The sequence below is a fragment of the Schistocerca nitens genome, unplaced genomic scaffold, assembly GCF_023898315.1.
Source record: "Schistocerca nitens isolate TAMUIC-IGC-003100 unplaced genomic scaffold, iqSchNite1.1 HiC_scaffold_234, whole genome shotgun sequence".
Lineage (NCBI taxonomy): Eukaryota > Metazoa > Arthropoda > Insecta > Orthoptera > Acrididae > Schistocerca > Schistocerca nitens.
The window spans coordinates 1-12,941 of NW_026045775.1; the positions used below are offsets into that span (position 1 = coordinate 1).

The 12,941-nt window shown below is 52.1% G+C and overlaps 9 non-coding genes across 9 annotated transcripts; all 9 read right to left on the reverse strand.

The window, feature by feature from the left end:
- Nucleotides 1-658: 658 nt before the first annotated feature.
- LOC126222489 (5S ribosomal RNA) lies at nucleotides 659-776 on the reverse strand. The gene has a single exon (XR_007543387.1). It is a non-coding gene; the product is annotated as a 5S ribosomal RNA (ribosomal RNA).
- A 1,248-nt stretch (nucleotides 777-2,024) lies between these two features.
- On the reverse strand, nucleotides 2,025-2,143 carry LOC126222467 (5S ribosomal RNA). Its single transcript, XR_007543367.1, has one exon. It is a non-coding gene; the product is annotated as a 5S ribosomal RNA (ribosomal RNA).
- A 1,246-nt stretch (nucleotides 2,144-3,389) lies between these two features.
- On the reverse strand, nucleotides 3,390-3,508 carry LOC126222479 (5S ribosomal RNA). Its single transcript, XR_007543378.1, has one exon. It is a non-coding gene; the product is annotated as a 5S ribosomal RNA (ribosomal RNA).
- Nucleotides 3,509-4,754: 1,246 nt separating this feature from the next.
- Nucleotides 4,755-4,873, reverse strand: LOC126222490 (5S ribosomal RNA). Its single transcript, XR_007543388.1, has one exon. It is a non-coding gene; the product is annotated as a 5S ribosomal RNA (ribosomal RNA).
- A 1,247-nt stretch (nucleotides 4,874-6,120) lies between these two features.
- Nucleotides 6,121-6,239, reverse strand: LOC126222491 (5S ribosomal RNA). Its single transcript, XR_007543389.1, has one exon. It is a non-coding gene; the product is annotated as a 5S ribosomal RNA (ribosomal RNA).
- Nucleotides 6,240-7,486: 1,247 nt separating this feature from the next.
- LOC126222492 (5S ribosomal RNA) lies at nucleotides 7,487-7,605 on the reverse strand. The gene has a single exon (XR_007543390.1). It is a non-coding gene; the product is annotated as a 5S ribosomal RNA (ribosomal RNA).
- A 1,247-nt stretch (nucleotides 7,606-8,852) lies between these two features.
- LOC126222468 (5S ribosomal RNA) lies at nucleotides 8,853-8,971 on the reverse strand. Its single transcript, XR_007543368.1, has one exon. It is a non-coding gene; the product is annotated as a 5S ribosomal RNA (ribosomal RNA).
- Nucleotides 8,972-10,219: 1,248 nt separating this feature from the next.
- On the reverse strand, nucleotides 10,220-10,338 carry LOC126222469 (5S ribosomal RNA). The gene has a single exon (XR_007543369.1). It is a non-coding gene; the product is annotated as a 5S ribosomal RNA (ribosomal RNA).
- A 1,247-nt stretch (nucleotides 10,339-11,585) lies between these two features.
- Nucleotides 11,586-11,704, reverse strand: LOC126222470 (5S ribosomal RNA). Its single transcript, XR_007543370.1, has one exon. It is a non-coding gene; the product is annotated as a 5S ribosomal RNA (ribosomal RNA).
- Between the last annotated feature and the right edge of the window lie 1,237 nt (nucleotides 11,705-12,941).

The window sequence follows — 12,941 nt, forward strand, 5'->3', positions numbered from 1 at the left end:
GACAGAAGACACAGGAGGTTCGACAAAGCATCCAAAACAATAAGCCCCGTCGTATTCCGGAACACTTTCGCCGTTTCATACTGTTTTGTTATTTCCAGAGACACTTTGGAAATCTTCCTAGGCACACTCTTCTTCAAACTGAGTTTCTTAACATCGTACCTTATGCTTAATACAACAGTTTTTAAATCACTGTGGAAACATCTTTGTCACATCGCAAAGGCAGCATGAAAAGAGGGCTGGCAGGGTAGCGACTAAAAAGCAAAAAATGAAGGCAGCCAGAGTTCCCAGGCGGTCACCGATCCGAGTACTAACGTTGTTGCTTGACTTCGGTGATCGGACGAGAACGGCAGATTTTTTTTTTTTTCCTTCCTTTTTGTTTATTTATTTACTTTGTGGAATTTACCACTGCTACTAAACAGTAGGCCCTGACGTATTTCAGAACTCATCTGTCGATTCGTAGTGTGTTGTTATTTTCGAGGCGTTCTAGCACTCTTGTTTCGCGCATTCTTGCTCAAACTGAGTTCATTACTGTAGTTTCGTATCTTACGTTTGATACAGTACTTTAAAATGCTTGTGGAAGCATCTTTGTCACACCTGAAAGTTAGTATGAAAAAGAGGCCTCGCAGTGTGGCGACGTAAAAGTTAAAAAATGAGATAGAGCCAACAGCACCCGGTGTTCCAGGCGGTCACCCATCCAAGTACTAACCGGGCCCGATGTTGCTTAACTTCGGTGATCGGACGAGAACCGGTGTATTCAACATGGTATGGCCGTTGGCGTCCTTATAACGTAGCCGCACGGCAGAAGAAGCATTCGCCCCTTCTCCCAACACACGCAATCGCCGTTTTCCGTGGCACATTTGACGCAAAAGCACGTCCTTCCACCTCGAAGGCGACGCGCAGTGCGGCGCGCCGCCACGTGGGTGAGACGCACAACACAGCACAGCTGCTCGTTGCACCGCCTGTCTATCATTCGTTTGGTTGGTGCGTGCGGCCTCCGACACTCGCGGGCGACGCATCTTGTGGGGCTTGCGCGTGGCCGGGCGGCGGGGGGACCGCGCGGGGTGTGGCAGTGTCCTGCTGGACCGACGGAAGCTTTCTCACCTGCCTGACACACGCCGCGCCGCGCTTTTCAGATATTTGCGTAATTTGCGCGGTGCACTCTCGCCTGTCCCCTCCCCTTCCGTCCCGACTTGTCTCGACTTTGCTCGACTGCCGCTCGCTGCCGCTCGGGTCGCGGTCCATATGACGGCACAAGCACGACAAACATCTGCGAGACGGGCGCGGGCCTGACCGGCGTGTCCGAGACGCCGTGGGCGGCCGTTGGGGAGCTACTAGAGCAGCGCTGTGGCGTGCCATGGAAACAAGGACAGAAGACACAGGAGGTTCGACAAAGCATCCAAAACAATAAGCCCCGTCGTATTCCGGAACACTTTCGCCGTTTCATACTGTTTTGTTATTTCCAGAGACACTTTGGAAATCTTCCTAGGCACACTCTTCTTCAAACTGAGTTTCTTAACATCGTACCTTATGCTTAATACAACAGTTTTAAATCACTGTGGAAACATCTTTGTCACATCGCAAAGGCAGCATGAAAAGAGGGCTGGCAGGGGGTAGCGACTAAAAAGCAAAAAATGAAGGCAGCCAGAGTTCCCAGGCGGTCACCGATCCGAGTACTAACGTTGTTGCTTGACTTCGGTGATCGGACGAGAACGGCAGATTTTTTTTTTTTCCTTCCTTTTTGTTTATTTATTTACTTTGTGGAATTTACCACTGCTACTAAACAGTAGGCCCTGACGTATTTCAGAACTCATCTGTCGATTCGTAGTGTGTTGTTATTTTCGAGGCGTTCTAGCACTCTTGTTTCGCGCATTCTTGCTCAAACTGAGTTCATTACTGTAGTTTCGTATCTTACGTTTGATACAGTACTTTAAAATGCTTGTGGAAGCATCTTTGTCACACCTGAAAGTTAGTATGAAAAAGAGGCCTCGCAGGTGTGGCGACGTAAAAGTTAAAAAATGAGATAGAGCCAACAGCACCCGGTGTTCCCAGGCGGTCACCCATCCAAGTACTAACCGGGCCCGATGTTGCTTAACTTCGGTGATCGGACGAGAACCGGTGTATTCAACATGGTATGGCCGTTGGCGTCCTTATAACGTAGCCGCACGGCAGAAGAAGCATTCGCCCCTTCTCCCAACACACGCAATCGCCGTTTTCCGTGGCACATTTGACGCAAAGCACGTCCTTCCACCTCGAAGGCGACGCGCAGTGCGGCGCGCCGCCACGTGGGTGAGACGCACAACACAGCACAGCTGCTCGTTGCACCGCCTGTCTATCATTCGTTTGGTTGGTGCGTGCGGCCTCCGACACTCGCGGGCGACGCATCTTGTGGGGCTTGCGCGTGGCCGGGCGGCGGGGGGACCGCGCGGGGTGTGGCAGTGTCCTGCTGGACCGACGGAAGCTTTCTCACCTGCCTGACACACGCCGCGCCGCGCTTTTCAGATATTTGCGTAATTTGCGCGGTGCACTCTCGCCTGTCCCCTCCCTTCCGTCCCGACTTGTCTCGACTTTGCTCGACTGCCGCTCGCTGCCGCTCGGGTCGCGGTCCATATGACGGCACAAGCACGACAAACATCTGCGAGACGGGCGCGGGCCTGACCGGCGTGTCCGAGACGCCGTGGGCGGCCGTTGGGAGCTACTAGAGCAGCGCTGTGGCGTGCCATGGAAACAAGGACAGAAGACACAGGAGGTTCGACAAAGCATCCAAAACAATAAGCCCCGTCGTATTCCGGAACACTTTCGCCGTTTCATACTGTTTTGTTATTTCCAGAGACACTTTGGAAATCTTCCTAGGCACACTCTTCTTCAAACTGAGTTTCTTAACATCGTACCTTATGCTTAATACAACAGTTTTAAATCACTGTGGAAACATCTTTGTCACATCGCAAAGGCAGCATGAAAAGAGGGCTGGCAGGGGTAGCGACTAAAAAGCAAAAAATGAAGGCAGCCAGAGTTCCCAGGCGGTCACCGATCCGAGTACTAACGTTGTTGCTTGACTTCGGTGATCGGACGAGAACGGCAGATTTTTTTTTTTTTTCCTTCCTTTTTGTTTATTTATTTACTTTGTGGAATTTACCACTGCTACTAAACAGTAGGCCCTGACGTATTTCAGAACTCATCTGTCGATTCGTAGTGTGTTGTTATTTTCGAGGCGTTCTAGCACTCTTGTTTCGCGCATTCTTGCTCAAACTGAGTTCATTACTGTAGTTTCGTATCTTACGTTTGATACAGTACTTTAAAATGCTTGTGGAAGCATCTTTGTCACACCTGAAAGTTAGTATGAAAAAGAGGCCTCGCAGGTGTGGCGACGTAAAAGTTAAAAAATGAGATAGAGCCAACAGCACCCGGTGTTCCCAGGCGGTCACCCATCCAAGTACTAACCGGGCCCGATGTTGCTTAACTTCGGTGATCGGACGAGAACCGGTGTATTCAACATGGTATGGCCGTTGGCGTCCTTATAACGTAGCCGCACGGCAGAAGAAGCATTCGCCCCTTCTCCCAACACACGCAATCGCCGTTTTCCGTGGCACATTTGACGCAAAGCACGTCCTTCCACCTCGAAGGCGACGCGCAGTGCGGCGCGCCGCCACGTGGGTGAGACGCACAACACAGCACAGCTGCTCGTTGCACCGCCTGTCTATCATTCGTTTGGTTGGTGCGTGCGGCCTCCGACACTCGCGGGCGACGCATCTTGTGGGGCTTGCGCGTGGCCGGGCGGCGGGGGGACCGCGCGGGGTGTGGCAGTGTCCTGCTGGACCGACGGAAGCTTTCTCACCTGCCTGACACACGCCGCGCCGCGCTTTTCAGATATTTGCGTAATTTGCGCGGTGCACTCTCGCCTGTCCCCTCCCCTTCCGTCCCGACTTGTCTCGACTTTGCTCGACTGCCGCTCGCTGCCGCTCGGGTCGCGGTCCATATGACGGCACAAGCACGACAAACATCTGCGAGACGGGCGCGGGCCTGACCGGCGTGTCCGAGACGCCGTGGGCGGCCGTTGGGAGCTACTAGAGCAGCGCTGTGGCGTGCCATGGAAACAAGGACAGAAGACACAGGAGGTTCGACAAAGCATCCAAAACAATAAGCCCCGTCGTATTCCGGAACACTTTCGCCGTTTCATACTGTTTTGTTATTTCCAGAGACACTTTGGAAATCTTCCTAGGCACACTCTTCTTCAAACTGAGTTTCTTAACATCGTACCTTATGCTTAATACAACAGTTTTAAATCACTGTGGAAACATCTTTGTCACATCGCAAAGGCAGCATGAAAAGAGGGCTGGCAGGGGTAGCGACTAAAAAGCAAAAAATGAAGGCAGCCAGAGTTCCCAGGCGGTCACCGATCCGAGTACTAACGTTGTTGCTTGACTTCGGTGATCGGACGAGAACGGCAGATTTTTTTTTTTTTCCTTCCTTTTTGTTTATTTATTTACTTTGTGGAATTTACCACTGCTACTAAACAGTAGGCCCTGACGTATTTCAGAACTCATCTGTCGATTCGTAGTGTGTTGTTATTTTCGAGGCGTTCTAGCACTCTTGTTTCGCGCATTCTTGCTCAAACTGAGTTCATTACTGTAGTTTCGTATCTTACGTTTGATACAGTACTTTAAAATGCTTGTGGAAGCATCTTTGTCACACCTGAAAGTTAGTATGAAAAAGAGGCCTCGCAGGTGTGGCGACGTAAAAGTTAAAAAATGAGATAGAGCCAACAGCACCCGGTGTTCCCAGGCGGTCACCCATCCAAGTACTAACCGGGCCCGATGTTGCTTAACTTCGGTGATCGGACGAGAACCGGTGTATTCAACATGGTATGGCCGTTGGCGTCCTTATAACGTAGCCGCACGGCAGAAGAAGCATTCGCCCCTTCTCCCAACACACGCAATCGCCGTTTTCCGTGGCACATTTGACGCAAAGCACGTCCTTCCACCTCGAAGGCGACGCGCAGTGCGGCGCGCCGCCACGTGGGTGAGACGCACAACACAGCACAGCTGCTCGTTGCACCGCCTGTCTATCATTCGTTTGGTTGGTGCGTGCGGCCTCCGACACTCGCGGGCGACGCATCTTGTGGGGCTTGCGCGTGGCCGGGCGGCGGGGGGACCGCGCGGGGTGTGGCAGTGTCCTGCTGGACCGACGGAAGCTTTCTCACCTGCCTGACACACGCCGCGCCGCGCTTTTCAGATATTTGCGTAATTTGCGCGGTGCACTCTCGCCTGTCCCCTCCCCTTCCGTCCCGACTTGTCTCGACTTTGCTCGACTGCCGCTCGCTGCCGCTCGGGTCGCGGTCCATATGACGGCACAAGCACGACAAACATCTGCGAGACGGGCGCGGGCCTGACCGGCGTGTCCGAGACGCCGTGGGCGGCCGTTGGGAGCTACTAGAGCAGCGCTGTGGCGTGCCATGGAAACAAGGACAGAAGACACAGGAGGTTCGACAAAGCATCCAAAACAATAAGCCCCGTCGTATTCCGGAACACTTTCGCCGTTTCATACTGTTTTGTTATTTCCAGAGACACTTTGGAAATCTTCCTAGGCACACTCTTCTTCAAACTGAGTTTCTTAACATCGTACCTTATGCTTAATACAACAGTTTTAAATCACTGTGGAAACATCTTTGTCACATCGCAAAGGCAGCATGAAAAGAGGGCTGGCAGGGGTAGCGACTAAAAAGCAAAAAATGAAGGCAGCCAGAGTTCCCAGGCGGTCACCGATCCGAGTACTAACGTTGTTGCTTGACTTCGGTGATCGGACGAGAACGGCAGATTTTTTTTTTTTTTCCTTCCTTTTTGTTTATTTATTTACTTTGTGGAATTTACCACTGCTACTAAACAGTAGGCCCTGACGTATTTCAGAACTCATCTGTCGATTCGTAGTGTGTTGTTATTTTCGAGGCGTTCTAGCACTCTTGTTTCGCGCATTCTTGCTCAAACTGAGTTCATTACTGTAGTTTCGTATCTTACGTTTGATACAGTACTTTAAAATGCTTGTGGAAGCATCTTTGTCACACCTGAAAGTTAGTATGAAAAAGAGGCCTCGCAGGTGTGGCGACGTAAAAGTTAAAAAATGAGATAGAGCCAACAGCACCCGGTGTTCCCAGGCGGTCACCCATCCAAGTACTAACCGGGCCCGATGTTGCTTAACTTCGGTGATCGGACGAGAACCGGTGTATTCAACATGGTATGGCCGTTGGCGTCCTTATAACGTAGCCGCACGGCAGAAGAAGCATTCGCCCCTTCTCCCAACACACGCAATCGCCGTTTTCCGTGGCACATTTGACGCAAAGCACGTCCTTCCACCTCGAAGGCGACGCGCAGTGCGGCGCGCCGCCACGTGGGTGAGACGCACAACACAGCACAGCTGCTCGTTGCACCGCCTGTCTATCATTCGTTTGGTTGGTGCGTGCGGCCTCCGACACTCGCGGGCGACGCATCTTGTGGGGCTTGCGCGTGGCCGGGCGGCGGGGGGACCGCGCGGGGTGTGGCAGTGTCCTGCTGGACCGACGGAAGCTTTCTCACCTGCCTGACACACGCCGCGCCGCGCTTTTCAGATATTTGCGTAATTTGCGCGGTGCACTCTCGCCTGTCCCCTCCCCTTCCGTCCCGACTTGTCTCGACTTTGCTCGACTGCCGCTCGCTGCCGCTCGGGTCGCGGTCCATATGACGGCACAAGCACGACAAACATCTGCGAGACGGGCGCGGGCCTGACCGGCGTGTCCGAGACGCCGTGGGCGGCCGTTGGGAGCTACTAGAGCAGCGCTGTGGCGTGCCATGGAAACAAGGACAGAAGACACAGGAGGTTCGACAAAGCATCCAAAACAATAAGCCCCGTCGTATTCCGGAACACTTTCGCCGTTTCATACTGTTTTGTTATTTCCAGAGACACTTTGGAAATCTTCCTAGGCACACTCTTCTTCAAACTGAGTTTCTTAACATCGTACCTTATGCTTAATACAACAGTTTTAAATCACTGTGGAAACATCTTTGTCACATCGCAAAGGCAGCATGAAAAGAGGGCTGGCAGGGGTAGCGACTAAAAAGCAAAAAATGAAGGCAGCCAGAGTTCCCAGGCGGTCACCGATCCGAGTACTAACGTTGTTGCTTGACTTCGGTGATCGGACGAGAACGGCAGATTTTTTTTTTTTTTCCTTCCTTTTTGTTTATTTATTTACTTTGTGGAATTTACCACTGCTACTAAACAGTAGGCCCTGACGTATTTCAGAACTCATCTGTCGATTCGTAGTGTGTTGTTATTTTCGAGGCGTTCTAGCACTCTTGTTTCGCGCATTCTTGCTCAAACTGAGTTCATTACTGTAGTTTCGTATCTTACGTTTGATACAGTACTTTAAAATGCTTGTGGAAGCATCTTTGTCACACCTGAAAGTTAGTATGAAAAAGAGGCCTCGCAGGTGTGGCGACGTAAAAGTTAAAAAATGAGATAGAGCCAACAGCACCCGGTGTTCCCAGGCGGTCACCCATCCAAGTACTAACCGGGCCCGATGTTGCTTAACTTCGGTGATCGGACGAGAACCGGTGTATTCAACATGGTATGGCCGTTGGCGTCCTTATAACGTAGCCGCACGGCAGAAGAAGCATTCGCCCCTTCTCCCAACACACGCAATCGCCGTTTTCCGTGGCACATTTGACGCAAAGCACGTCCTTCCACCTCGAAGGCGACGCGCAGTGCGGCGCGCCGCCACGTGGGTGAGACGCACAACACAGCACAGCTGCTCGTTGCACCGCCTGTCTATCATTCGTTTGGTTGGTGCGTGCGGCCTCCGACACTCGCGGGCGACGCATCTTGTGGGGCTTGCGCGTGGCCGGGCGGCGGGGGGACCGCGCGGGGTGTGGCAGTGTCCTGCTGGACCGACGGAAGCTTTCTCACCTGCCTGACACACGCCGCGCCGCGCTTTTCAGATATTTGCGTAATTTGCGCGGTGCACTCTCGCCTGTCCCCTCCCCTTCCGTCCCGACTTGTCTCGACTTTGCTCGACTGCCGCTCGCTGCCGCTCGGGTCGCGGTCCATATGACGGCACAAGCACGACAAACATCTGCGAGACGGGCGCGGGCCTGACCGGCGTGTCCGAGACGCCGTGGGCGGCCGTTGGGAGCTACTAGAGCAGCGCTGTGGCGTGCCATGGAAACAAGGACAGAAGACACAGGAGGTTCGACAAAGCATCCAAAACAATAAGCCCCGTCGTATTCCGGAACACTTTCGCCGTTTCATACTGTTTTGTTATTTCCAGAGACACTTTGGAAATCTTCCTAGGCACACTCTTCTTCAAACTGAGTTTCTTAACATCGTACCTTATGCTTAATACAACAGTTTTAAATCACTGTGGAAACATCTTTGTCACATCGCAAAGGCAGCATGAAAAGAGGGCTGGCAGGGGTAGCGACTAAAAAGCAAAAAATGAAGGCAGCCAGAGTTCCCAGGCGGTCACCGATCCGAGTACTAACGTTGTTGCTTGACTTCGGTGATCGGACGAGAACGGCAGATTTTTTTTTTTTTTCCTTCCTTTTTGTTTATTTATTTACTTTGTGGAATTTACCACTGCTACTAAACAGTAGGCCCTGACGTATTTCAGAACTCATCTGTCGATTCGTAGTGTGTTGTTATTTTCGAGGCGTTCTAGCACTCTTGTTTCGCGCATTCTTGCTCAAACTGAGTTCATTACTGTAGTTTCGTATCTTACGTTTGATACAGTACTTTAAAATGCTTGTGGAAGCATCTTTGTCACACCTGAAAGTTAGTATGAAAAAGAGGCCTCGCAGGTGTGGCGACGTAAAAGTTAAAAAATGAGATAGAGCCAACAGCACCCGGTGTTCCCAGGCGGTCACCCATCCAAGTACTAACCGGGCCCGATGTTGCTTAACTTCGGTGATCGGACGAGAACCGGTGTATTCAACATGGTATGGCCGTTGGCGTCCTTATAACGTAGCCGCACGGCAGAAGAAGCATTCGCCCCTTCTCCCAACACACGCAATCGCCGTTTTCCGTGGCACATTTGACGCAAAGCACGTCCTTCCACCTCGAAGGCGACGCGCAGTGCGGCGCGCCGCCACGTGGGTGAGACGCACAACACAGCACAGCTGCTCGTTGCACCGCCTGTCTATCATTCGTTTGGTTGGTGCGTGCGGCCTCCGACACTCGCGGGCGACGCATCTTGTGGGGCTTGCGCGTGGCCGGGCGGCGGGGGGACCGCGCGGGGTGTGGCAGTGTCCTGCTGGACCGACGGAAGCTTTCTCACCTGCCTGACACACGCCGCGCCGCGCTTTTCAGATATTTGCGTAATTTGCGCGGTGCACTCTCGCCTGTCCCCTCCCCTTCCGTCCCGACTTGTCTCGACTTTGCTCGACTGCCGCTCGCTGCCGCTCGGGTCGCGGTCCATATGACGGCACAAGCACGACAAACATCTGCGAGACGGGCGCGGGCCTGACCGGCGTGTCCGAGACGCCGTGGGCGGCCGTTGGGAGCTACTAGAGCAGCGCTGTGGCGTGCCATGGAAACAAGGACAGAAGACACAGGAGGTTCGACAAAGCATCCAAAACAATAAGCCCCGTCGTATTCCGGAACACTTTCGCCGTTTCATACTGTTTTGTTATTTCCAGAGACACTTTGGAAATCTTCCTAGGCACACTCTTCTTCAAACTGAGTTTCTTAACATCGTACCTTATGCTTAATACAACAGTTTTAAATCACTGTGGAAACATCTTTGTCACATCGCAAAGGCAGCATGAAAAGAGGGCTGGCAGGGGTAGCGACTAAAAAGCAAAAAATGAAGGCAGCCAGAGTTCCCAGGCGGTCACCGATCCGAGTACTAACGTTGTTGCTTGACTTCGGTGATCGGACGAGAACGGCAGATTTTTTTTTTTTTTTCCTTCCTTTTTGTTTATTTATTTACTTTGTGGAATTTACCACTGCTACTAAACAGTAGGCCCTGACGTATTTCAGAACTCATCTGTCGATTCGTAGTGTGTTGTTATTTTCGAGGCGTTCTAGCACTCTTGTTTCGCGCATTCTTGCTCAAACTGAGTTCATTACTGTAGTTTCGTATCTTACGTTTGATACAGTACTTTAAAATGCTTGTGGAAGCATCTTTGTCACACCTGAAAGTTAGTATGAAAAAGAGGCCTCGCAGGTGTGGCGACGTAAAAGTTAAAAAATGAGATAGAGCCAACAGCACCCGGTGTTCCCAGGCGGTCACCCATCCAAGTACTAACCGGGCCCGATGTTGCTTAACTTCGGTGATCGGACGAGAACCGGTGTATTCAACATGGTATGGCCGTTGGCGTCCTTATAACGTAGCCGCACGGCAGAAGAAGCATTCGCCCCTTCTCCCAACACACGCAATCGCCGTTTTCCGTGGCACATTTGACGCAAAGCACGTCCTTCCACCTCGAAGGCGACGCGCAGTGCGGCGCGCCGCCACGTGGGTGAGACGCACAACACAGCACAGCTGCTCGTTGCACCGCCTGTCTATCATTCGTTTGGTTGGTGCGTGCGGCCTCCGACACTCGCGGGCGACGCATCTTGTGGGGCTTGCGCGTGGCCGGGCGGCGGGGGGACCGCGCGGGGTGTGGCAGTGTCCTGCTGGACCGACGGAAGCTTTCTCACCTGCCTGACACACGCCGCGCCGCGCTTTTCAGATATTTGCGTAATTTGCGCGGTGCACTCTCGCCTGTCCCCTCCCCTTCCGTCCCGACTTGTCTCGACTTTGCTCGACTGCCGCTCGCTGCCGCTCGGGTCGCGGTCCATATGACGGCACAAGCACGACAAACATCTGCGAGACGGGCGCGGGCCTGACCGGCGTGTCCGAGACGCCGTGGGCGGCCGTTGGGAGCTACTAGAGCAGCGCTGTGGCGTGCCATGGAAACAAGGACAGAAGACACAGGAGGTTCGACAAAGCATCCAAAACAATAAGCCCCGTCGTATTCCGGAACACTTTCGCCGTTTCATACTGTTTTGTTATTTCCAGAGACACTTTGGAAATCTTCCTAGGCACACTCTTCTTCAAACTGAGTTTCTTAACATCGTACCTTATGCTTAATACAACAGTTTTAAATCACTGTGGAAACATCTTTGTCACATCGCAAAGGCAGCATGAAAAGAGGGCTGGCAGGGGTAGCGACTAAAAAGCAAAAAATGAAGGCAGCCAGAGTTCCCAGGCGGTCACCGATCCGAGTACTAACGTTGTTGCTTGACTTCGGTGATCGGACGAGAACGGCAGATTTTTTTTTTTTTTCCTTCCTTTTTGTTTATTTATTTACTTTGTGGAATTTACCACTGCTACTAAACAGTAGGCCCTGACGTATTTCAGAACTCATCTGTCGATTCGTAGTGTGTTGTTATTTTCGAGGCGTTCTAGCACTCTTGTTTCGCGCATTCTTGCTCAAACTGAGTTCATTACTGTAGTTTCGTATCTTACGTTTGATACAGTACTTTAAAATGCTTGTGGAAGCATCTTTGTCACACCTGAAAGTTAGTATGAAAAAGAGGCCTCGCAGGTGTGGCGACGTAAAAGTTAAAAAATGAGATAGAGCCAACAGCACCCGGTGTTCCCAGGCGGTCACCCATCCAAGTACTAACCGGGCCCGATGTTGCTTAACTTCGGTGATCGGACGAGAACCGGTGTATTCAACATGGTATGGCCGTTGGCGTCCTTATAACGTAGCCGCACGGCAGAAGAAGCATTCGCCCCTTCTCCCAACACACGCAATCGCCGTTTTCCGTGGCACATTTGACGCAAAGCACGTCCTTCCACCTCGAAGGCGACGCGCAGTGCGGCGCGCCGCCACGTGGGTGAGACGCACAACACAGCACAGCTGCTCGTTGCACCGCCTGTCTATCATTCGTTTGGTTGGTGCGTGCGGCCTCCGACACTCGCGGGCGACGCATCTTGTGGGGCTTGCGCGTGGCCGGGCGGCGGGGGGACCGCGCGGGGTGTGGCAGTGTCCTGCTGGACCGACGGAAGCTTTCTCACCTGCCTGACACACGCCGCGCCGCGCTTTTCAGATATTTGCGTAATTTGCGCGGTGCACTCTCGCCTGTCCCCTCCCCTTCCGTCCCGACTTGTCTCGACTTTGCTCGACTGCCGCTCGCTGCCGCTCGGGTCGCGGTCCATATGACGGCACAAGCACGACAAACATCTGCGAGACGGGCGCGGGCCTGACCGGCGTGTCCGAGACGCCGTGGGCGGCCGTTGGGAGCTACTAGAGCAGCGCTGTGGCGTGCCATGGAAACAAGGACAGAAGACACAGGAGGTTCGACAAAGCATCCAAAACAATAAGCCCCGTCGTATTCCGGAACACTTTCGCCGTTTCATACTGTTTTGTTATTTCCAGAGACACTTTGGAAATCTTCCTAGGCACACTCTTCTTCAAACTGAGTTTCTTAACATCGTACCTTATGCTTAATACAACAGTTTTAAATCACTGTGGAAACATCTTTGTCACATCGCAAAGGCAGCATGAAAAGAGGGCTGGCAGGGGTAGCGACTAAAAAGCAAAAAATGAAGGCAGCCAGAGTTCCCAGGCGGTCACCGATCCGAGTACTAACGTTGTTGCTTGACTTCGGTGATCGGACGAGAACGGCAGATTTTTTTTTTTTTTCCTTCCTTTTTGTTTATTTATTTACTTTGTGGAATTTACCACTGCTACTAAACAGTAGGCCCTGACGTATTTCAGAACTCATCTGTCGATTCGTAGTGTGTTGTTATTTTCGAGGCGTTCTAGCACTCTTGTTTCGCGCATTCTTGCTCAAACTGAGTTCATTACTGTAGTTTCGTATCTTACGTTTGATACAGTACTTTAAAATGCTTGTGGAAGCATCTTTGTCACACCTGAAAGTTAGTATGAAAAAGAGGCCTCGCAGGTGTGGCGACGTAAAAGTTAAAA